The 26,400-nt window shown below is 38.7% G+C and overlaps 1 long non-coding RNA gene across 1 annotated transcript in view; it reads left to right on the top strand.

The window, feature by feature from the left end:
* LOC136018982 (uncharacterized) overlaps positions 1–20,262 on the top strand; it is a 43,456-nt gene extending 23,194 nt beyond the window's left edge. Inside the window, exon 3 of the long non-coding RNA XR_010614690.1 lies at positions 20,147–20,262. This is a non-coding gene — a long non-coding RNA (uncharacterized LOC136018982). The remainder of the gene's footprint in view (positions 1–20,146) is intronic.
* Positions 20,263–26,400: the final 6,138 nt, after the last annotated feature.

Below are 26,400 nucleotides of genomic sequence, written 5' to 3'. Positions count from 1 at the left end.
GCAGTGATAGTAATGAACAATTTAGCCATCTACTCCCATTTCACATAAAAAGCAATTTCTGGCAATTCACTGAAGGTCAATGAATAATACCCAATGCTTTGATTTGAAACACTTAAGGACATAAGTAACTTGACCCCAGAACTTTTTACAGAATCGGGCTGTAAGTGCTCAAGTAGTATTCCCATGACACTTGGACTTTATCAGGAAAAAACCCAACTATACTTTGGATTAGTTGTATAATTTTTGGGGTACAATTTGCTATCAAAAGGGATCGAAATTAAAACTTTGCAGAAGTTGTTAGCAAAATGACATTTAATTTTGATGGAGAGGCGATGAGGCAGAACATTTTGCATGTTTGCAAAGTAAGTTTCATTTTGATGCGTTTGGCATTACCGATTATATTAATTAACTTAACAGCAAGTGTGAAGATTATTTATGATGCATTAAAAATGATTGCATCTTAATTGCTTCCCTGTAGGAACAAGAAAGTTGAATTTCTGGTTGTGGAGAACTCCACAGTTAGTCTTTTCTCTGGCTTTTAACTGTTGTGCTTTAGAAGAAAATTAATTGAAAGAAAACTAACCCGTAGCACTGAAAATGGTTGCTGCTTGTGCTTGAGCAGTTTAGGCTAATGACACTCATGTGGTTTGTTCTGCTAAGTCTGTTACTTTGTTAATACTCCACTATTTACCAAATTTTCAGAATTACTTGGGTAGGGAAGATCTTGCAGTCAAAACTCAAGAAATGAGTTCCTTCATGGAAGACAATTCCTTCATGACTGTATCACTCAGTTACAACCAGTGAATGCAGTTTTTAGAAACGTGATTCTGCATCAAAATGTTGATGAACTGAGTTTCTTTAAGAGTATGTTTACCTTTATACAACAAACTGTTGTATAAGATGCAGCTTTTTGATGTTCTGTCATAGCATCTGCTACATGAAGGTGAAAGTGTGTTCTTTTTTACACATGAAAAATTAGTTAATTTTGTTTTCAGCTCCTTTAACAAAAACTTCTACACTTAGCATAAAGCAGATGCTATCTTAGACCTAAAGTGAGAAAGATTGGTATCCTAAGCACTGGCTTGCCTGCAGAGGTGCTTCAGATTGTGATTATTATAACAACAAAAAGCAGGTTTGTTGATACCTTTTTATCCTTAATACATTTAAAATTGTGTAGTTGATAGCATAGTTGGTATGAGAGCATGTGTAATATCTGTTTGATAAGTGTCTTCTCACACCCTGAGGTCTGTTACAGGCAATTTGCATTCTACAATGAGAAAAATCAGCTGGAGAGGGTTTATTGTTTTGTATAATAGAAAGGAGTGTGAAAATATTCCAGCGTTGCAGATGGTGTTCCTCGTTAGCCCTGAACATACACATGCAGAAATGTTGTTTCCCCTTATAATATAGGGTCTCCCTTTCTTTGCCTCATACAATCTGTTTATAAAGGGAAATCCATAGCGTGGTTGTATTGGAATCAGTTGTTCTTGAAAGTAATAGGGTAAAGTCCTTCTTGAACTTTGACATGCTGGATAGTTTAGAGATGATGGAGAACAAATGCTTCCTTCTCTTCACTGTTGTCTGAATACAGAGCCCTAGGTGCCTATACTAAAAGCTGCTTTCCTAAAAAGTGGAAGGATAAAGCTCAACTCTTCCCCACAGAAGTGAAAAGAGCCTGATTTGATAAAACTTTAAATTTATAGACAGAGGTGGATTGATGCAGACATTTGTCTAAAATCTGGCGTATTTAAGTTTCAAGAGTGCCAGAAAGTTGAGTAGTGAATGTATTATGGGACAGTCAAAGACCATATGTAGTCTTTCCAGTATATTCAAGGCTTGTGAGGTGGAAGGGCTCCTTTTGACTTTCATGCCTTTTGGTTTAGATCCTAAAAGCTGTATTTTGCTTAAGTTGGAAACTGAACTATGACTTTCATCAGTCTCTCAGCAGCAGCCAGTAAGAACTTAAAGTGCTTAGCTTTATTAATTGAGGACAACACACTGAGGAAAGACTCCTCTATGTTCAAAATCATATGAATCCAAGACTAAAACAGTCAGGTGTCATGCCTCAGCTTTAGAAGAGGAGAGTTATGAACCTCCTTTTATGACCAGCTGCAAGGTGCTGCAGTTGCTGTTGGAGGCATTTCACTTGGAAGGTCTACCTAAATCCAACTACTTTGGTATTGCAGGAGGCAGCAGGCAGAGGTGATTTGTTTTGAATGGCACTCTAAATGGTGCACGGCCAATTGCTTTCTTGTACCAGTGCTCGTGACTTTTGCGTAAGGTATTTGTTATTCCTGGAAGCTATATGTGCAAAACAGTCAGTTGCATAAAATGACAGAAATTGAGAATGTTTGATTAGCTTTTTCCCAGTTAAGCAGTTGTTTTCATATTGTTATGATAATTGACAGTATTCAGAACTTAACCTGAGTTCACAGTACTGTAATTTGCAAATTGGTCCCAAGTCTGTGCCCATAAAAAGAGTCCTCAGGAATCTCACTGGGACTGAGCATGACTGTAATCTCTTTACACTGCTGTTCTCTGTCCTTTTCTCCTTATTCAGTGAAAAGAGTTTTTGCAGATGTGGGTGCATTCATCTATAAATTCCACAAGGAGTAACCAGAGGTGGAAAGACATGATAGGAATAAGCATAATAAAAGAATTAAGGGAAAGAATCTTCCTTTCTTCATGGTCCTCTAGGTCTTAAGTGTGCTCTGCTGAGTATCACCTGCTCGTCAAAACCTGCCATAACACAAGGTATTAAAAGGAATCAGTCTTGCAGTACATGCAAATTGAAATGAGATACAGATTTCTAGAAGAGGTAAGCAAAGGGAAAACTCCAAATGGTGGTGCCCTTATTAAATTCAGACACTGAAGAAATAATATTACAGAATTACAGCTACTCAATATTAATTGCATTATAATATTGTCTGAAATATAGACTTATTTTGAAAACAGTAGCAAGAAGGACCATATGTGACTCCCAGATACATTACAGAATTGTGCATATAGTTATCTAATTTGTCTCTTTTATAAAGCTGTGTTTGATGGGTGGTGTTGTGAATTGTTTATGTCAATTAAGAACAGCTCAAGAGACTGGAGTGTTGAGGGTATCAGGCACTTACACTGTAGAAATAAAAGTGCTGCTCATGTGAGAGGCTTTTGGCCTTTCATTATACCTGTCAAACCATCTTCTTTTTTCCTCTGCTTTGCATGATGCTGATAGCTTTATACCAGGTACTTCCACATCCTTTCTCAAGTCCAGCTTCTGATATTGTGGAATTGTTTTCTACAGTGTCAGTGTCCATCCTCTTTCCCCATCTTACCCTTGTTTTATTTGGTTTCATCTATGGGCACATTCTTCTGGGTTCCTCTTGTTGGGTAATGAAGTTCCTCATTTTATTCACTGAAGATTTTACATGTTAAATGTGCATTTGTTGATTACTGCTTCAGAAATAAGCCTGTAGTTGCAGTACAAATTTAATGCCTGTTCCATCTTTTGGCATTCTGAATGAAAGCACTATAAGCAAATCTGGGAAATTGAGTACCTAATACTTGTAGAATTTATAACTCTACAGAAAGCCCTAAAGTCTTTTAATAGTTCAGGGCGGAGGTGACGATACAGCAAGGAAGGAGTTGCTCCGCTACATAGCACTGTGCACGTGGCATGGTGCTTTTCATGTAGGTGTCTGGATTACTTCAGTGATGAAAGCAGGAGGTGGAGCTAGGCAGGTTTAAATCTGTTCTCAAATAGCTATTCCAATTGTATATTCCTCATGGAAAAGTCACTCTGCTTAATAACCTCCAATGCTGGTGGCTCATCAAGACATTGATTTTAAAGCTTTATTGATTGTTTATAAAACATTGCACAGCTACTTTTCAGGCTATTTAAGTGATTTGTTTGTCCCATATATTTTACAGTGATGAGACTACTGAAAATCCCTGTGCAGATTCACTCAGACCATTACACATTATTAGTTTTCTCTTGCAAAATTTCCCCTCCTCCAGGGATTGTCAATGTGAAGCACCTTGCTATTGCAAGGTCTTATACGGTGTGTTTGTTTTATACGTGCTCATAACAGGATAATTATATTGCTACCTGAAACACTTTGGCATGTGAGCTGGAAGAGGGCTCTATGTAATAGTGATTGATAGTTTGAGCTTAACAATTGTTATGGTGCATTAAAGGTGTACCAACGTTTATTACTTTTTACAAGGCTACAGACATTTAGATTACAGTCCAGACTTCCAGAGCTATCACGCATCTGCAGACTGAAGCAAGCACAGTGGGAGCTTTCCCTTTCTTTCTCCTGCATTTCTCTGTTCATATGTTTTTACTGGGTGGAATGGCCAGTTTAAGAGGCAGCTTATTCATTAGTTTTAATAGCCACCAGTTCGATATAAACAAAAAAACAAGGCAGAAAGTCTCCGAAGTTCCAGTTCTAAAAAGAAATCTATAGGGACTTTAAAACTTTCTAAGTCTCGATATTCAAATCCAGTAGGCAGCCTGGAAAGGTTCTGAGTCAGGATTCCTCCCTCCCCATCCTCCCCTGATACTGGCATAAAAAACAAGTCAGACTTTAGTTTGCTGATGGTTTGGGGCCTGTTTTTTTTTTTTTTTTTTTTTTTAAATATCTCTAGGTTGTACTTCAAAACTTTTTTTTTTTTCCTGTTGTGAATGACAGCTGATACGGTGCTGTGTTCAGATGAAAAAGTTTGAGACCTTGGTGATGCTGGGCACATGTGTGCCTGAGTTTCACAATCACAGACTCTCCTGTGTATCCTGGAATAGGGAATTAAGGTAATGAATCCAGCTGATGACTGAAAAATGACATCAGCTATTGAAGCAAATAAAATATGTTCTTTTGCAGTATAAATACATAAACTCTTCTTCACAAAAAGTAATCCTCTTCTGCCACTGTTATGCTTAAATTTCACTTGTTCCTTTTTGGCCCTATTGTGCTCAACAGAATGGTTAAAATCTGATTTTTTTACTTTGTACTGTGCTCTTTCATGAGCCTTATTAAAATAGAAAATGATGCTGCACCTAAAATTTTGTGGGAGAAATACTGTATGGTAAAACCAGAATAATTTGCTTGCGGACTTTCAGCCACTAATGCAGTCTGTGTGGCACTTTATAATACTTACACATTCCACAGTCCCAGCTATCTGCAGGTTAGACCTATGGGATACACTTCAGAAAAGTTACATAAACAACTCTGAACCCTCAGCTGAGAAAATGTATACTTTGAACATGTTGAAACTATCCATATTAAGTCAGTTTAGCACTTTGATTAAAGAGTTTAATCAATCACCATCCTAAGCTGTTTATTAATCACTTTATCAAGCAGTTGATGCATTGCTGGTTTTAATAGAATCCATTTATTTTGATTTCTACCTACTTCATCTTTCCAAAGGGCTTTCTGAATCAGCTGTGATAAAAAAAGAGGGGGAGAAAAAAAAAAAAGGCTTGGTTGCATCTAAACACTGGAAGGTAAGAGCTCAGACCTCCCTTGCACATACTTCATTATCAACATTCTGCACCGACTTAGCCAATTTATTAAGGGTAAAAAAAAACCAACAACCCTGCTTGGAGTGAGTCTTTTGGTGAACCACACGGTTTAGCTCAGATAAACAGAGGCCATTCGTTTGCTTTCACACCTGACAACCTCATGATATACGATCCTAATAAGATTAATCTCCTCCCTCCCCCCATACACACTTTTGTTTTGTTTAGTGGCTGACTTCGTGATCTTCTCTCATTCCCCTCATTGGGCACTTTTAATGCCTTTGGTTTCGGTTGGTGGTTAGAAGTAAAACAAACAAATAATCAATCCACCACCCCACTCACAGGCACTTTCTCATTCCAGGGGAACAAGATTAATATAACAAGAGATACAAAGTAAGCAAGGGAATATCTGTTACAAAGCAGAATGTGTATAGAGCAAATTCCTCTTTTATGCAATTTGCCTTGAAAAGCATTAAGCACATGAGCAATCTGTGTCATCAAATCCATACTTTGTAAATTGTGCGGAAGAGAAACAAGCAAGCCCTGAACAAACAAAAGCATCAAATGAGAAATCCACAACTTGGGCCACAGCTGACTTCTAGTTTACTGCCTTTTGGGAGGTTTCACTTAACTCTTGCTGTGTATGATCTCTGAACTTCAGAAATCTAGGGGGAAGTAATCTAAGGGTTTTGCCTGATTTGCTTTCAGTAGGAAGCATTAATGCACAGTTTTGAAATGCATTAGCACCTACACACACTTTCTATTTTGAGTATATTTGAGTTTTATCAGTTTCATGCTGACATCACCAAACCCCAGAGTTCATAAACATTGTCCCATAAAGGTGATGAGGGTCCTTGGAAATATGAATTCTTTGGCAAGAATCTAAAAATATCTGGTTTTCAAAATTCTGGTGTCTTATGTCCCATATTCAATACAATGATACATCAGAGTCAGAATTCTTATAATGCATTTTAAACTCCCATGCAGATTCTGTCAGACATCCATTATTGATACAGCTTAATGATGTTAATTGAGGAGTATGTATTCTTTCTGTAGGAAACCAAGTCTCCCTTCTCGAAATGAGCTGATAATATATTACTTTGTATGTATACAGGCATTTTTACACAGGGGGTTGTTCCTGCCCTAGTTTTGAGTTACAGGAACTTTTAAAACCTGTCTTATAAAATCAAATCTGCTGAGGTGCAATTTAATAGGCACTGATGAGAATTTTCCTGATGAGAACAAATTTGTGCTTCATGGATAAGACACTGCTAAGAACGTCTAACTTTAAAGGCTTGGTGTTAGCTATAAAGTAACAGCAATATAACCGGAACCATTCTATGATATGCTGGAAGTAACCTGGAGAGATGTCAAAACTCTGACTTGTGGCGTCATCAGATCACTGTGCTGGTGCAGGTTTAGAACTCTGTTCTGAAGCAAGATCCAACTGGCTACTGAGCACGACAGTGCGGCCACCAAGCTGCTGAGCAGCATTTCCAGAAATATTAATTACGGCTGTAAACAGTGCTGCAAAATTAGGGATATTGCAGCCTCCCTGGGCATTGGATCGGCAGCCCAGCTGTGAGAATCACTTCCAGTCAGCTATCAATTGAGATGGAATGGCCATACAGCTGAATTGCAGCGTTTCCAAAAATGTTAATTAAGAATGGGCCACTGCTGCGAAGCGGCAGCTTTGTAGCACTTTCGAAGCTGTACTGCAGTTGCTGTGAAGTATCGTGGCATTGTACTGGTAGAGCAACTTATAGCCCTCTTCCTTTTGCATCACCCACAGAAATAGTACTGCTGATGAACTGGTATCAGAGGACCTGGCTCAGGGTCTTAATCAGCAATTTGGACATTAATCTTAATGCCATAAATATCTTCTGTTTTTTTGGTGGTTTCCCCCCCTGCTTGTATGGGCAGTACTGTTTAACCACATGCAGCTCCTGCTTAGAGAAAATGAGACATTGCGTAAGGACTAAGTTGGATCACTGAGATTTTTGTCCTTGGCTTACCCTCTGTTTTGAGTCCCCAGTTCTTCACTAGTCCACTGATAAGAATTTATTCTGTGAGAAACTAATTTCAGTTAAAGCACTGAGTTGCTGTTGGGGTATAGAAGAGTTTCTGAACCTCTTCTAAAAGCAGAAATCAGTTCAGCAGAACCGTCTGTCCATGTAGTATGCAGTTCTTGAGCAAAAGAACAACTTTATTTTTAATTTTATGTTTTGAAATAGAATCCATTAATAAACTGAGACACTAAATAAATATTTAAGATGGTTACCATAGGAAACATGTAAGTGTACATTCAAACATCCTTGTTTACAAATACAAGTCTTTGAAGAAGTTATTAATGACTGTTTTGAAGTACCAATGAGACTTTTACGTTTGAAATGTGACTTGCCAAGTACAGTAACTACTCTCTGAAAACACTTCAGCAAGTCATGATTTTCACCTAAAGCATCTGGGGATGTGTTAAGTCCTATTTATGGAGAGATGGTAATGAAAAAAAGTCAGAACCAAGTGTTTCAGGTCTTTTCATGCTTTGATTCTACCTGCTATATGCCTTGAGAAGTCATTTCTCATCTCTATGCCTTTCCTCTTGTCTGCCACTTCTACCTAGATAGAATTTGTTCAGGGCAAGGAATTTCTCACTGTGTGTTCACTAACTTATTACACTTAACATAATGTGGTGGAAAATATGGCTGAGGTAGGGCTGCATTGTAAATGCTATATGCTTATATTTCACTCTGCATCAGTTCATCCCTGAAATATCCAAGTGTTCTAGTTTGGTGCAGTGATAACATTGTACTGTCATCTGCCTAATTTTATCTGTTTAGATCCAAAGAATTAGCACAGATATTTGACATTCACTGAGAGTCAGAATAAAACCAAGAAGGCAAACTAGCCACAGTAATCCTGGACAGCAAAAAAGGCACTTTTTTCACCATTTGTTCTGACCAGAAAAGGGTATGTCAGTGAACCTTTGGGGAATGTCGTGAAATTAAATTTCCCTGAAAAACTGCTGATAGTTGCAGTTGAATGCAGCCAGAGCAAGCCTGTTGTAAGGTCTCTGGGGTGGTATAGGATTATGGGTTTTTTTTTTGTCTTGCCCTTTTCACTTCTGGACAGACTGTACACAAATTCTTTGCACAAGTCTAACATGGCTTACATGCAACAGATGGTAATGGTAGAAATAACTGCTTGGTGTTAGGTTTTAAACTGGTACTTAGATGGTTTTATAGAAGCTAGTGTTGAAACATTGAAACAATAGGATAATTTTACTTAATGAGTTCATTTTTATAAGGAAGAAATAAGTTATTTAGAGCTGAACTGCAGAAGAAGCTGATCTGTGGTAAGGAGGCATGTGCTTACTGGTAGGCTGGGGTCAATATGTAAAATTTAAACTTAGTTTAGGCCACATTGCCTGAAATCAAGCCAATTCTAATTTCTCTGCATTTACAAGGGCCCTGCAGCACGTGTGGGTAACTAACATGGATCAGCCCATGTATTGGAACTTACTGCCTGTCTTTGCAGTGCCCCTGAGCCCTCTGACATGTTTGGACATGTGCTATGGAAGAAACTAAAGCTGCAACAAAATAGCATTGTTTCCAGAATATAAGTAAACCATGGAGGAAAAGAAAAAAAAAAAAAAACAAACCCAAAACCTCTGAGAAGGAAATAGGAACAAATAAGAAATCCGTATTGTTTTGTTTCACTGATTAAGAAAACAGGCAGCATTGGTAATTCATTTGAAAAGCCATGTGGCAGAACTTGGGGTGCATGTCCTAGAGTTTAAATTCTTCCATTAAATACTTTCGGTGTTTTTCATACTAATGCATGAAAAGTTATAAGCATGGGCTGATCCACTGCTTCCTGAAGAGCACCCATGAGGTGATGGCAAAGTCTAAGCTTTGGTACATGAACTAATTCCCTTCCAAGTAGCTAATGCAGAAGAAATGCAAGCTGCAAGGAGGACAATACAAGTAATAAGTTTTTAGGTGAGGTTTCAGTAAGCACTGTGGTCACAAACAGATGGGATGCATGATTACTAACTCTGTGTTGAATTTCAGTGTAGGGCAAAGTAATAGTTGAGTGTCTGGTCGCTGTGGCTGTCTTAGGCAAGAGGGAGCCATTCGCAGAGTTTTCTGGTTTTGCTGGTTCATTGGTGGTCTGCAGGGACAAATAGTTGTTGTTTGGAAAAACTGTTTCAAAAGACAGTTGATGCAATAAGTAGTAAAATACAGCCTTAAATTCAGCTTCTCTTATCTGTATGTGTGCCTTTGCACATTCAAATTGTGTGTGTCATATTAAGCTCCAAATATTGTGAGTATTACACAGATCACAGCCACATACCTTCCAAAGAGAAGTGAAAGCTCATGGATATACAGCTACAGGTAATTTTCTTCTAAAATACTAGCATATTTTGAAATGACACTTGGCTTACAAAGAAGTTTCAACCTGGAGAGCATTTACAGTGCTAACTACTGTTGATAATTCACAATGACTGTATGATTCTATGATTCTAACCTAAACGACAAGTTCAGAGTAGGACTTGTAGAAAACTAATTTGGAAGAGGTTTGTGTTTTTATTAGTTTTTTAATGATCTGAATTTAAAAATTTTGATATGTCAGTTTTTTGGAAGGTGCATATTTAAAGAGGAAAAATATAATGAAAACCCGAAGATCAGCTTTCAGAAGCTCCGCTCACCTGCTCTCCTCAGCAGAGTACTATGGTGGTCTTACAAGTGAAGTGCAAGATGGAAACATGCCATCATTAGGACAGTCTAATTGGCTCATAATTTGTCCCAGAAAGGTATCTGGTTACCAACTAATTGCTGTAAAGTGATTAACCCTTTCCCTAACATCCCATTCACCACTTTTTTTACTTCATAGAGTCTGGTAAGGGTCAGGACTCTGTTGTGCTACACACTGTGCAAGCACAAATCAAAAAGACAATCCATACCCCAAAGAGCTTACAATTTACGTGTTGTAGGGGAGGTGATACCTGCACACAGAAAGGATTTATAATGAATGGCTTCATACCAGTTAGTGTGTTTGGCAGTGGTCTTATCCGAGCAGCAGCTGGATCCTTCTTAGGACTTTTACAGACCTCAAAAAAGAAATAAAATAAGGAAAAATTTAAGGAGTATTTGAAGACACATAATGAAGTGTCTCTGTAGATGTTTCTCCCATGAGTGAAGGGCAGAATATGTGACAGTGGAAAGGTGCTCTTTCGAAAACTGTAATAAGTCTACAATTTAAACTGGCATTACTGGTTCCTTGGAGATGAGATTCAGCATCCTGGCAAAAAAAGAGATGACTGGTAGCATAGGTATTATCTCTGAAGGGCCTGGAAAGTGAAGACAAGTATCTTCTATTTGATGCAGTTTGGTATGGGAGGGCAGCAGAGGGCTGAAGATGTGACATTGCTCAAAGCAATGGGCTAAGAAAAGTGATCCTTACCGAAATACTCTGAAAGGATATGAGCAGGGCAAGGTTGCACTTGTCAAAGCTGAGGCAAAAGATGTTTTGTTAATCATGATGCAACATGGCAACAGTTTTAACCGGAAGAGACAATGCTGTATTTTTGAGAACTAATTAGTGTCTTCAAAGGTAAAGGCTGGGTTATAGTTGTGAGGAATAGCCGGGATAAAGGTGATGTCCGTGGTGGCTAAACAAGAGGTAGATTGGGGGAGCTGAGGAGAATGCTTGTTGCTCTGTTTATTACATTGAGATTGGGCTACCTTCTAAATTTCTGTGTGGTGATGTTGAGAAGAGATTTACCTTGGACAGGAGACACATCCGGAGTAAGTGGAGAACTATGCAGCAGCATAAAGATAGTTGAATTTCTCAGCTGGACTGGCCCAGAGATGAGGGTAGGAAGAGAAAGATGGGTCCAACTGAGAAGACAAAATGTTCACAGAAAGTTGAGCAGTGTCAGGATCGGCTAGGAGGTTGAGAGGAGAGCATGAAAGGGTCAGTGTCACGGCAGTCAAAGAATAGCAAACTCTAATGAAGAATATCATGGAAAACTGTGTCAGAAAGACCTTGGTGTAATGAGAAGGGTATGGCTGGAGCTTTGAGTAAGAAGAGGTCACCGGAGACTCTGGTGAGAACTGTGTCAATTGACTGTAACAGGCAGAAATGAGATTAGGAACAGTTTAGGACAAAATGGAAGGAGAACTGACAGCAGCTATAAACAGCTTGTACAATGAAAATGAGAGGAAGCAGTGATTGGAGAGACAGGAGTGGGCTAGAGTGTGTATGTTTTCATTTTTAGATGAGAGACACTACAGCATGCCCATATTGTGGTGGGAATCAGAAGAATAAGAGCAGTAGAAAGTCTGACAACTGTGCTGGAGTTTGAGTGTAAAATGATAGGGGAAACTTAGCGCAGCTTCAACATATCAGGCCCTTACATTAAAATAGCTACAGGCAGCACCAGCTTTTCTGTGCAGTTTAGAATTCTGCAATTTAGAAAGTTCCTATTATTGTACAAAGCAATAAGTGTAAGATTCGTGGTGTGGCCTGTTATCTTCCCCTGGTTATGTGCAAGCAAGCAGGACCTACTTGCGCCACCATTAGGTAGCAGAAGAGTAAATCCCCTCCATCATAATTTAATGTTGAATTAGCCGGATATTTGAGTGTCATCTGTAGGTGCTGTACCAATTTTGCATTCTCTTCTACAAGCACTTCTAAACCAAATTGTGTTTTGAGCTTATTCTGTAAATGAACAACTGCCTTCTATGAAAAAGCTCCCTGTGCCAAAATAAAGTGTCATATTTTTACAGGTAATTAAAAGTTTTCATTCACAAATGTCAGTTCTGCTGTATGCATGGTGAGAAGTGCTTAAACAATTTCTCATTTTCTGCTTTTCATCACACTTTATTTGAATTTAAAAAGTTTTCTGTGATTTCCCCTTATTTTACCAAAATGAAACATTAACTGAAACACAGAAGACTTGAACTGAAATACTTAGATTTCTTGGAATTAGTCTTCCTTATATATATATTTTTATTTTCTCATGTTACCTGTACACATTTTGGGTTTCTGAAGTTGGAATAGTGATGCACAAAACAACAGCCAAAGGATCTAGATTCATCTCACTAAGCCAGAGGTTACATGCATAAATTCATGTCCATCATGCTCTGAATAAATTCTTTTGTTTATGCAACAGTCTGCGCAAGCACAACACACTTGCAGCTGAGCACCAGTTGGTTTACAGCTTTCTGTGCCATTCTCACTTCTGGGTGGGGGGTTGAGTGCATTGAACCCCACAGCTGGTAAAATCAGTCCAGTGGGAGCTGATTTGCATCTGAAAAGCCGTGGTTCCAAAGGTGCTGTGACTTGGCTTGCACTTGCATGTGCAGGTTGCTAAGCACAGACCCTGCCTGGTGTGTGCACTTTTTGAGCACTATTACTTCATACTGAGAGTGAAAAAATTTACAGGCGCTTAACTTCTACTGAAACCAGTGGAAAAATTTTTCACTGACGTCTGAGTACTGGGTCTGTTCCTAAACTTTAAAGGGTTTGTGAATTTTCAGTGCAGGGGTGCATGAGTGAGAATGAAGGTTTGTCTTGTTTTTCTTTTAGAATTTACTATGTTTTCTTGCAAGCAAAAATGACACTTCTCTTGTGATGAGTAAAGGGAAGGCTGGCAACAGGCGTGATCTTCCTTCTTTTTGTGGAGCCCAGCTTCACAAGGGCTCACTCCATGAATGAATTAGTGTTGCTTCTGATTCACAGAAATACAAGGGAGGCATGGTTTAAGGGAAGATATGCTGTACCCTGATGTTACAGAATAAGTGCTACTTTGATCGAATGTTTTAAATCCAGAGCCACTTGACTCCACTTGAAATAGATGGTAGCTCTACTTGTGTGATTTCTTAACACACAAAGTTTTGTGAGGATGCAAGTAAAATCTTCAGGTTTGATGTAGCTTGCTTGCATTGCCAGTGTTGGCCTGCTTGGGAGATTACAGAAGCAACAGAGAGAAACCTTTTGGCAGGCATTTAGTGAGGGCTGCAGATGGAGGGACTAAAAGCAGTTTCTTGGAGGGGTCCCAGAGACACGTTTCTGGTTTCCCCTCAAGCTCACTTCCCTTGGCTGAGCACAAAAGGCCATAACTGAGCACATCTCTTGCACAAATACTTCATCAGCTTCACACCGTTGGAGCTATTTCACATCTCCTCCCCTTGCTCCAAACTGATATATGTGGCTCTACATTTAGAACGAAAAGTCCTCAGACAGTTCTAATCATATTGTCAGTCAGATAGTCATCTTCTGAAAGGGAATCCTTTACCTTTAAGAATGCATGTACAATAGTGATATGTAAGCAGCTCAGAGACTCAATACCCCTTTTTTCTGCAAAGCAAGGCTGGGTTAGATAAAAATCAATATGTTAGAAGTAAAGGTCATACAAGGAAAAGTGACATGAAACAGTCTTCATGAAGGATATTGTTCCCTTCGTTCTGTTTGAAGTTTTCTTTACCCTTGTGCTAGTCTTAGAGCAAATATATTTTGTCCTAGAATAGGAACATATTTTTATTCACCTTTAAAAATCTGTATTTTAAATATTTGTATGTTGGGGCATGCTTATGTTATAGCTTGTTCTGGTTCTGTCCTATGGGTGAAGTAATCCTTGGAGAAAAGAATATTGTGTGCATGCCATACCAGTGCATTTTCTGGTCAGGGTTCCTTTAGAAATGGAAGTATATAATGCACACAAATGTATTTGCCTATCTTTTTAACAGTTCTCAATTTACTTTTCAAGTGGGCCAGATGCAATACTATAGCTCTTACAAGGGTCAGGAACATCTCCTTATTTCCCCACACTCTGTACTTATTGCTTGGGTATAGTTTTAAAGTAGTCCATGAACCCTTTTCACTCTTGCAACACATTTACCCACAATTAACAATCAAACCATCCTTACTTCATTCAGGCTCCCATTCTCTCTCTGCCTCATTTTCCCTGCCTCTCTCTTGATCTGCCATTGTGCCGAAAGCTGTTTGTGCCATCGCAATTTGCCCTCCTTACCAGCCACACAAGGATGGGGAGGGGGGAGAGAAAAAGCACACAGCATTCAGGCACTGAATAGCAAATTGCTCTTGAGTGTCCTTGCTTCCCCCATCTCTCCCCCTTCCTTCAGAAGGACAAGGGGGCCCCTGAAAGCAACTATACATTTTGCTTAGTGCTCTTGAAAACAAGCGTTTCACACCTGAAGCCTTTCACGGCAGCCCAGAAGCACCCCTTCAAACCACTTAATTGCCAATTGCTTCTGAGCTCGTTGTAAAAGTCCATTATGTCAGGCAGCTCTATGGCGAGTGACAAAGTCTGGGAAATGAAAGAGTCCTCCTCGCAGGGCCAATGCGGTCTTAAAAATCCCCAGCTCATTGGTTTGCTTGCTGTTAACAGACAGTTACTGGCCACAGTCAAAGGTATGCCAAAACCTCTCTGTTGTATTATTATTATTTTCTTCCATGAAAGGTGCTGTTTTCCTTCTGTTCTTTCACATATGTCTGTATACAAACATAAAAGCAGATTTTGAATGTGGCTGGGGAAGATGTCTTCACATGGACTTCATCTGCGCTTGTGCACATCAGACTGTTATCACTGCCACTACTGTTCTGTTTAGGGGTTGTTTTTTGTTTTCATTAGGTAAAGTAAAAAAAGGGTAAAAGTGTTGTCCTGATTTTCAAGGTTGAAACAATGTTGTTTAGGTGCTAAGGAAGAAGTGTATGGGTGCTTGCTTGAAGAAGGGAGATCACCTTGAAGAGAAAAATAATCATTAAAAAAGAATCAGTCTTGGACTGAATCTCACTCTAAAGAATAATTTGAAGACTGTATGTGCCTGCCTTGTGACTAAGCATCTGGGGAGGGTAGGTTAGTGTTTGAGCTGAGCCAGAAGTGCATGGATATAACTTTATACAGCAAGGCAGATATTGCAAACATTCCCTGGTTTTATTGCGGTATTTCTAATCAATTTGGTTTATGATCTGATTTGGCATTTGTGGAACTCAGCAGAAAATCTCCCACTGATTCTCAGAAGTTCTTGATTTCGCACTCACACTGCTCACTTTTGCATTCCTACCAGGAGACATTCCAGTGAATTCGTTTCCTTAATTGTGAAAGAAATTCAAGCTAATGCTTGAGAATATTTGCAACACTATCAAAGCTGGTTGATTCAAAAGGGTGTGTGCCTAGTATACCACCTGATTCTAAATGTCTCTCTGACCTATGCTGGAATAGGAATAACAACATAGAACATTGTATCAACTCATAAATAACCAACTGCAACTCCAGCTATTAAATACAGCAAACTGATTACTGAGGAGCTGCAGATCTGAAGAAATCATTTTCATAGGTTTTGAATAACAAGTTCAAGAAAATTGCTCTTTATAGATAGACAATTCCTGGGTCAGAAAAGGGGGAGCATTAATTGCTTAAACTGTTCATTATGAACTAATCACCCAGTTCTAATTAACACCTTTTAGTGGATTTTAAAGAAAAACAACATTACATAAATAGATGCAATGTAAACTTGACTAAATGCAGTACTCTTAAAGATAAGTAAATTCTTAGAAATGAGTTCTAGAGTATTATTAAATCATGTATGTAAATAGTACTCAGCTTTTAGGCTTACATCAATGAAACATGGTAAGACAAAATTATCTCAAAGATGCCTTTTTAGAATTGAAACTTGCACTCCCCCACCCCCCCCAATATACTTTAAAGATGTCTCTTGTGTTTTTTGAATGGGTTTACAGGCATTACTTTCAAGTGTGGTGTCTATCAGGTGCTTTGGATAGTTACATCAGCTATACTGGAGGTACTTAATGGCAAGCTGGTGTTTGTTCACCAGAAATGAACAGAAACAACCCACTTCATCCTCCTTACTCATTGGAATACTGTGCAACAAAGGTGTTAAGTAAATGAAATAACTAACTCAGTAAATGTCATTACTAACGACTTTTCACTGAAACAAGGGCCCCAGGTACTCGGGGGTAGAACTGTCACTATCGCTAGAGGCTGCTGAACTACACCTGCTGAAATCTACACTATATTTGCATGAATATGTGTCCTGTTTTGTCAGTAAGAGCTACCCTTGTGTTAAAGAACCACCCGAAAATCTATTGAAACTCATCGTTTTATAATTAGTTTTGAAACTGGCCACTTAGCGATTTCTTTTACTTTTCCAACAAGCTCTTTATCTACTGGGTTGATTCTTTATGAAACGTGGTAGTTCCTGTCATCTGGCGCAGTGCAGGACTCTAGAAAGTTCTGTTGCTCAGCATTTGGCACAAGCATTTGAAGTCCCTGTTCAGTGACAGAAGAAAATGTGCAAAATGTCGTTAAACAAAAAAATAAAATAAATCAAGGTATATTTAGTTTTCTTTAGTATCTGCCAGACAGTATTGAATTGAATAAAAACATCACTGAGAAACTTCTCCAGGACCTCTCTTACAAACCCCCCTCCATCTCAAGGTTCAAATTGGAGGAGGACACACAATGTGATTTTTCTGAGCAGAGATGACTTCTCAGACAGCATTATCTTCCTTTGCTGTGAGAACAGATATTCATCACTCCTTTTCATCAGACTCTTTACAGCAATTAGACATTTTCCTATGTATTTCACACTGCTATGTAATTTTTTCTGACAGCTCATCAGCCTCTTTGACTCGTGACCTGTAAAGCTAATGCCATCCTTGGGTTTTTGAGATGTTTGTTTGGTTTTTTTCCCCCACCAGGAGATGTGAGCAGATATTATCATAGATGCATAAGGCCTATCAGTCATTTTTTTCAGAAGGTATCCAGTAATAGAGCAATACTCTTCCCTCTCCGCCCACTTGTGAGTTTTTTTCTCTTACCAATTTCCCTCAGCTCCCTGAAAATAGCAGGTGCTTCTCTTCATTCACCTCCGCTTCATCCAGCCCATCTGTCTGATTCTTCTATGAGAAAGATTAATGGGACATAACTCACTTTATCTTCTGGTTTTTAACAGATCAGGGCGGAGGGGTAGGTGGCAATTCTATCCAATTTTAGATAGATGTTTCATGATGAAGACCTGATGATGATATCGTTGCAGTAAATTTGGGATCTTTCATAGTGTTGGTCTGTTTCCAGAGTATTTCACAGGCTTGTGTTTTGAATGTCACCATAAGTAAGTTGCTCTCTACCCACCCATCTCAAAAGCCATCACTACTGTACCAATTAGATGTCTTAAGTATAGTTGTGATAACATTGTTTTCTCTTTTAGAGAGGCTAAAAACACATTGAACCCATATTTGGCCTGCATGCCTGTGCAGAATCAGTCTTGGCAGGAGTGTTTGTAGAGGTTATAGGGGTTATTTGTTTTAAAACATATTTTCAAGTAGCCTGTTAAAAAGCTCTTTCCCCCCTTCTGATATACCTCTGTCTGTTTTCTCTTATTGTAAACATCACAATGTCTTCTTATTTTTAGTGCCAAATGACTAAGTTGTTTTTGTTGTTAAATGTTGTGACTTTGAGTACTACTTTGCTCTGATTGTGGTCCTTTTGAACGAAATGGAAGTACATGAGTAGGAAGATGCTCCTGTGTATGCAGTAATATGACATGCCCTGACATCTGTTATTTTCCAGATCCATATTCAACCTCTCTTACAGGTCTTTAGTAGTGTTGTAGTGTTACAAAAACAACCAACTTACTTTCTGTCCCACTCTAGTAGAGGCTGAGCAATGTAAGAAATAGCACATCTTGGTGCAAGGAGCAGACTTGTTGATTTGTACTTTTTGTGCATGTTTGGAGCATACCCATGTATCAGACATAGGTCAAATGGTTCATTCTGAAGGTGATACTTTGCCTTCTCTTGATGTGTATCTGTGTCAGCTACTAGAGCTGGCAGCTTCACATGTGTATGTGAGTTCTGAATAGCTTAGGTTTGCCTAGAAAGATGAGTATAGTCACCTGTAAATATACAGTATTAGTGAGTGCAGAGTGGGTACAAGCATCCGCTTTTGAAGCTGTAATACCACACATGAATCTTCAAGAGGTTGCTGTTTTACCACCCCCTTGAAAAGTTAGCCCTTAAAATCTCATTGTGCATGAGAGTTTCGGAACCACAGTCTACTTTTCTATTCTGTACTTCACCAGTTTTATTTACAAAGATGGTAATGGTCTATAGGCATACGCTACAACCTTTTGAAATCCTCTTTGCTCTTTCAGGGCATTGCCCAGAGTGTAAATCAATGCAAAATCTGTCTTTAATACTTCCAGTCTGATCATATCCACAAGGCTTGTCACTTTTGTGCTACGTTGTGAAGCGAGCCCTACAAGAGAATTCCACAATTTAACCAAGGAGAATCCTCTGGGTAGTTCAGTATCTGCACAGAGGCAGGTGGATTGGTTGTAGTCTGTGATGCCAAACTAGAATCTCCAGTAAGTTTTGATTTAACATAACCAGAACCCTGAAAATGAAGCTGCCTGAAAGCTACCTCTCCTCTAGGACCAGTCTGCATTGCTCCACTAAGGCCGAGAGCTTTGCGGCTGTACCCCTAATTCCAAACCCACATCTGTCATGATTTGTCAAAGATCTTAGTGTTGTTCTTACTCTTACAATTTTATAGGTATTCTGGTTTTCCAAGGATTTGTTTCCCTTTAGGCTGACAATGAAGGCATAGCAGCATGCTGATTTTTTTTGTTCTGTGATGCTGTGTGATAATAAAGGTTTGAGACTTTTGCTCTGTGTGGGAAGAGGAAAAACTTCAGTGTAAAACTTTTTGTCATGTATTAAAAGAGTCAACACTTTTTCTGATCCTCTACTTCTAAAAAGTAAACAATGGGGAATAAAGCACTCTCGCAAAGAAGTAGGTGTTAGAAAAACAGGATTTGCTTTACTAAGAGGCAACTGGTGATGACAGTGTGCTATATCTGTCTTTGCAACTCTTAAATTCTTTTCTACTTGAGTTGGCTCTTGAAGCGAAGCACATGCTGTGTACAATGTGCACAGTGCTCTGTGTACTTTGATTTTGTCTTATTTTTGTATGAAGAAAAACAGGCACCAGATCTTGCCAGTAAACATGAAACTTTGAAATTCCAGCAGTTCCCTTGTGTTACATCTATGTGCAATGAAGGGTGGTACTTGCTGATCTTACCCAAAAGGTGAAAGCCATAAAGCTAGGATAGGCAAGAGACTCATGTGTCTTTCAGAACCTCAGTGCTCTTAATTACATGGGACATCTGAAGCATGCTACAAATTGTCTCATGTTCAAAGACCTCAGTGCCAATAATGTAAACAGAAAATATCTATTTATTGACATAAAGAATACATCTGTACACTGTCAAGAACGTGAAGCTGTCTTTCATTGATGGCTTTCTGATCTGGGCGAGGTTAGAAGGATGACGTCTTTGACATCAGTGTATTATGATGTTTGGGGGCAGCAGCATACGCTGCACTATTGTTGGCTTAGGGTACAGAATGAAAGGAATGAGTCAATTAAAAATGTATGTTTTGGGGTAATTGTTTTGCTGGCAAAACTGTCAAACATTACAGGTAAATGTGACGTTTTATGTGGAGTTAAAGTATTTATGTATACAAAAAAGGAAAGAAATAGAACTTATTTCTGCATCCAGGAGTTGAATGGACTTTTTTTTTTTTTTCCAGTCCCTCCAGTGCAAATGGCAGATGTCTGCTACAAAGAGCTTGACTGAAGAATTTTGCATTACTTCAATTTTTTATCTTAAAACCATAGAGAAAAAATAAAGATTTAAGATACTGGAGTTGTATTGGTTTATTTACTTCACTTGATACCAGGCCACACCATAGGCAGAGCTTGTGTTGTAAGTCATCTTCTGAAACTCTCTAGTGTTAATTTCCAGATACAGAGCACATTACAAAAAATAATCCTCCAGTTTTTATGTGGGCAAAGGTCTTGAAAGTCTCCAAAGGGAATTTTTGCTCCAGAATATTCCCTAGCATAGGATAGCTCTTAATTTATGAGCACAGGACTTTTAAAACTATAATTTAACAAAACAACTCCTCCAGAGGTTCAGTAATGCTCTAAAATAAACATGGCAAATTGTGTACTTGTTCTATTAGGAAATGAATATTGAGTTTAATGTAAAAGTGAACAAATACAGAACATACATTCAAGTTGTGTGGAAATGAGTACTGCCAATAGAAATTTCCTGTTTTATAGTAAGCATTGTCAAAGTCTTGGAAAGTACTCTAAGTTTGAAGCTCAGTGTACCAGAATATCATGACTTTCCTAGTATGGTCAACTCCAGATGAATGTAAATGAAGTGTTTAGCCATTTAGCTCATAGTAGCTGGTACTAACGACTGCAAGTGCTCCAGGTCATAGTAGTCTAAGGCTGTATATTTCTATGAAGTTTGTTCCTATGAGTCTGTTGAAATACATTTGAAAGATGCAGTGACTGTTAAAAAAGACCTAAGAATGCTTATGAGGAGAGGTTTTTGATGGGACTGCATTGCTTTTCATGCTTAATTGGCAGCATACTGAATTTTGGTTGAAATATTTGTCTATTTGTCTATTTGCTCTAATTCTCTGGTTTCGTTTTAAATTCTGAGTTTCCCTACTAAAATCTGTAACTAAGGTTAGACTTAGTTTGAGATTTTGCTCCATTTTTACATCTAACAGATATTGATTCTCTTGGAAGCTTGGTCATTTGTTCCATTCAACAACATGACTTTTTTGCAGGCAGTAAACTACAGGTCTAATTTAAACTTGGACTATTGTCTCGTGTGTAAGCTGGGTAATATGTGTCTATTGCATGTAGAAGGAACAGTGAAACTCAACAGATGTTTTAAATCACTACGCTATTGCAATTAAAATGTTTGGAAGACTTATAGCAAGTAAAGGAATAAGAGCTAAAACTGTGCATAGCTGTTTAAAGCAGGGTGAAGGGTGTTGAGGAAGGAATTAGAGGATGTTTTCCTTGGAATATTTGTTTTCAGCATGAAATTCCTGCTCAAGAGTAGTCATAACTTATCTTTTCCTTCATTCTCCACCCATCAATTTTTCTTCCTTTTTCTTTCTTAATCTGAGCTCGGCTACTGCTCTTCGTCCTGACCCACACAGCAGCTCAGAGGGGGTGGTACAAGCATTCAGTGTTCTGCAGGGAAAAACTTCATCAAAAAAATAATCATCTTCCTTGCAGTGGAGGGGAAAAAAGGGGGACTTGGCACGCATGACAGAACATGCGTGGACCACCAGACAAGTGTGGTGAGGTTGGAAGGTGGTAGAGCTCTTTTTTTAGAACAAGCTGATCAGAAGGCAAGCGTCTAAAAGGAAAAGGAATCCGAAAAGAGTGTTGAAGTGCCAGAATGCCCCAGTTAATAACTTTAAATAGTTCATTGAGTCTTCCGGAATTTTTTTTGTTCTTCTTCAGGAATAATCTGCTTACATCGTTAAGACCTCAGCTAAGCTCAGGAACACAAATTACCAGATGTTGTATCCCCTAGTTTTTCCCATCAAAAGACCAACCACCAAGCTTGTTGAAAGAGAGAGGTCATTGTCCTTCCCTGGCAAGAAAACTATTTTTGCAACTCCTAAGCAATGAAATGAGAATACCTTTCAGCTGTAGAGGGGATCCTATCTCCTGCTTCTTCCAAGTTTCCCTGTTTGGCTTTGTTATTTTCTAATAATGCACTCATGTGTAAGCTAATAATGTGAACAGAGGGAAAATGAAGAGTTTAAAAAAAAAAAGAAAGAAAGAAAGCAGAATGAATTAGGGCAATTGAGGTCGCTCTCTTTCATTTTTGCTGGCAGGATTTTAGCCCTAGTTTTTACCTTATCGCTTATTACACAATTTATGATAAAATGAGATGTGATTCCATTCTTATTGTTGTGCTATAGCCTATTGAACATGCATATATAGAATTCATTTCAAATTTAAACACTATCTTAATTATAAATTGAATAAAATGGACAACCTATCAGATTCCTTAAATTGCATTCTAGCAAATAATTTCATTTTCCATTACTTTTCCACCAATGATATAGTGGGCAGAACAATGTTGAGTATACACCCTGCTCCTCCACTTTAATTGTGCCAGAGATTTTGCTGTGTGACAACTGTTTCTCTGTGGGCATGTGTGTTTCTTGCCCTTTGTTCCATAAACTGGTTTTTAGGTTTTCAGTAAGGCTATAAAAAGCCCTAGAAAATATTTATATATGTTTTATTTTACCTTGTCCTTTAAGTCTCTTTCTACTCCAGGCATTCCAATTCACAGCTTGTAGTTTTACATGCACAGCTCAGGTTGAACTAGGTTATTCGGCTTTAAAATACATGGACAACTCAGATTCCATAAGGATTTTTAACTTATGTAGGATCTGCACTCAGTCCATACATTAACTGGAATTCGATAGATAGCAGCAAACCAGCTCTAAGAATGTGACTGATGCCTATTCATCACTATTTTCTAAAATTATTTGGAATTTAGATAATGTTTCCTATGGAAAACCAGGCTTGTAAAATTAAAACCAGAATTAAGCATTACAAGGTTTAGTGATGTTTTCTACTCACTTTTAAAGAATCATGTAAGAAATTAAGATGTGGTAAAGTTATGATAATGAGTAAATACACCAAAAAATGATGCAAGTGGGGAAAAGGGATAGGAATGTGTTGGCTGCTTTATAAAACCCATGACTCTTTAATTCTGTATATAAAACTCTGCTCAGATTTTAACTCAACTTTACCATTTACTCTCATTGTAATACCTCAAAAAATTGCAGTGATAAAATATAACAGATTTTGCCTCTTTTTTTGTTACATTGCTTATACATTCTAAATAAACTTCAGTGTATTTTAAGATTTCTAATGTATTTCAGCCAGTCACTGGTCTTTACACTTGGCAAAAGATCGGTTGTATTTAAAAAGAGTCAAACATCTGCTTTTTTTTAACGTGCAGTTTATAATTTAGTTAGATCTCAGTTATGTTTCATTTGGCTTCAAAGAGCAAATATGCCACTGAACCCTGATGTCTCAAAGGACTGCTTTAAAATGGTTGTACTTTCACGGTATTATTTTATAGATTATTAAATATGATTTAAAGGCTAAATGCTGAGGTAGGCAACACTAATTTGTTAAAGTTTTTGAGTCTATAAAGTAAGTTAATCCACTTGAGCAACACTGAGACTTTCATCAGGAGAAACAAAATTGTTCAATAAACACATTTGAATGTTCTTAATGTAGAATTTTTCTCATCATAAAGATTATATTCAAATTCCTCCTCCCTTTAACTTGCTTTTGAATGTGTCTTTTATTTGCATTCCTTCAGCTTTTTCATAGCATAAATGACTTGCAGATCTTGTCATCTTTAACTGGCAAAAATAAATATATAAAATACTTGTTGCGTCTCAAAGGATATTTCTTCCCTTCCGAAGCTTGAAGATAGGGCATCAAATCTAATAGTGCCTCAGAAATTCTAGGACCAAGTTGAAATATCCCAGCACTGTAGCACTGAAGATAGCTCTGAGCTTTAGACACAATATCCTATTCCTCTTTATTTCATATTTTGTACTTTCAGAGTTTTAGCCAACACAAACCCTACAATTTTTAGCCATTTTCCCCCCAGTTGAAATGATTTGCTATCACTAGAACTCGATCTGTTATCTCCCAAATAGTTTCAACTGTGTTAATGTGTGCATGTACTTCCCACCGCCCCCACCCCCCCCCTTATCAGGCTCTCGGCAGCATTTGTGATTCATAGCAGTCATCAAAGTGATAATAAACTCATTCACAATACTAACAAACATGGGGCTCCCAGTTATTTACGAGGCAAATTCACTGCAATGCTGGGCAGTGGAACAGGGGAGAATCAAGATGGTGTTGATTGATAAATTGACAGGTTAATTTACAAGTGGATAATAGGAGTTAGACCCAGAGGGAGGACGGCAGCCGGAGCTCTCGCTGGGCTGCACTGCCATCTGTCTTGTGCCTGCGATGCTGCAGGAGCGAGCTACGGCCGGACCAGGCGCTCAAAGCTCGCCCGCAACGAGACAAACCCCCTCGTTAGGGTGATGTGAATGTGTTTGCTGGCTCAGCACAGCACACTGGACACCCTGGACACCCCTCCCCGCTTGTATCTCCCTGCTAGCCAAGGGACATATACCTATACAAGTGCTGACAGCCTCTCGTTACTTGTTTCTAAGTCCTGGAGTACTTCTGCTCTGCTTTTAATTGCAGGGAGAAGATAAATATTTTTGTAGGCTATAGTAGGATATAAAGTTATGTGCTGTTCGCATTGCTTAAAAAGCGACTGCATTGTTTTCTATTTCATATCCTCCTGAAATATACTTTTAAAGTCAGTGGATGAAACAGAACTTTATTGCTAACTTTTTTTAAGATTATCCTAGTTTTCTCTCTGAAAATACATACATTTTTCTCTTCACTGGCTGGCAGGAACTTAGCTTTGTAACCAAATATTTCTTCTATTTAGTTGGGAATGTTAAATAACTTCTGAGAGTCTTCTCATTCTGTAGTCCCTAGGAGCTGTTTTATGGCAATCAATCTCTGTTTTTTATGTCATTAAGCATTTAACTAAACTGGTTGTTGGCTTCCCCACAATGACCTGAAATTTCATGGAATTCAAGATCAAGGAGCAGTTGCCATTTAGTTGCCATTATGTGTCTTTGAAGTTAATATGTTCCAGTCTTGCGTTTTAGCATTAAGAAAGTTTTATTGGGAAAATAAAAAGGGTGGTCAGAAATACAGTTTACATTTTACAGTAAGTGTTAAACACTGGAAGAGGTGTTTTGTTTTAAATACGTAGTGTGCTTTAGCTGCAGTTGCCATCAGCTGCCCTGTGCCTTCAGCACGGGATCTCAAAGCCAGGGGATAGCGTGTGCTTATGGCTCCTGCTGTTAGCCTCTTACTGCATGCCAGCTTCTGGTATGCAGAGTCCTGCAGCACCCGGCAAGACCGTGAATCCTGGGCTTTCGTTCTGAAGCACAAGATCGGAGGGGGTAAAAAAGCACACAGCACTTGAATGTCTGCTAATTTTGTTTTCTTTTCAACTGTTCTGAAGCGATACCCAGCACACCTGTCCGATCTGGGTTTGTCTTCCCAGTTGTTCTTGGAGCTGCAGTGGAGAGGAGTTAGATGCTGGTGGGCTTGCACAGAATGTAAATTGCTGCCGCTTGTCTCTGGTGAACAGTAGTGATTCATAATGCTTTAGATGAAGTTGTGAAGGCATTCAGGGGGAAATCCTTTCCTCCACGCCTAGCCCAAATGTAGAGGCTTGATGCGGGGGAACTGTGCAGGGAGCAGGGGAAAGGAATAAACCTTCCCTTGAACGGGCCATGGACCCACTTGGCTGTAGTCTCCAAGCTAGAGGCACCCTCCGCTGTGGTTTTGCCTGTCTTTCAAAGGGTAAATCACTGGTGGATCTGCATAGTAACAGAGTTTCTAGCTCTGCCATTGCTCACTCCATCTTTGGTGTCAGCAAAGAGGACCCCCTACGTACTGTCAGAGCAGATAATGTCCTGATATTGTGCTAAAACTCTTCAATGAGGCAGTGTCGTTTTTTGATGCTTTACTGAGCAGCAGAATATTCTCTCCATTGTATGAGGCAGGTTGAGCTGCTCAGGGACTGCAGCTGTACCAAAACTTACACTTTTTCATTACTTTCTTTTTTAAACAGCCAGACTCTAGTGATGAAACCCGTATTTCCTATGAAAAAAACCCAGTCAACTGAAGTTTTACAAAGATAACAAAACCACAGGGAAGTTGGGAGCTTACAGGAAAAAACTTTAAAATAATAATCTTTCCCTCTTTACTGCTGAGTTAGGAAGCATTCCTGGGATTTACAGCAGACAAAGGCCTCACAGCTGAATTCAGTCTGCCTCATCCTGCCCACTATTTTGTCTGAGCGGTTTTTCTGAACTGATTTGGG

Source organism: Lathamus discolor, chromosome 8, assembly GCF_037157495.1.
Source record: "Lathamus discolor isolate bLatDis1 chromosome 8, bLatDis1.hap1, whole genome shotgun sequence".
NCBI lineage: Eukaryota > Metazoa > Chordata > Aves > Psittaciformes > Psittacidae > Lathamus > Lathamus discolor.
This window is presented reverse-complemented; position numbering and strand designations above follow the sequence as displayed.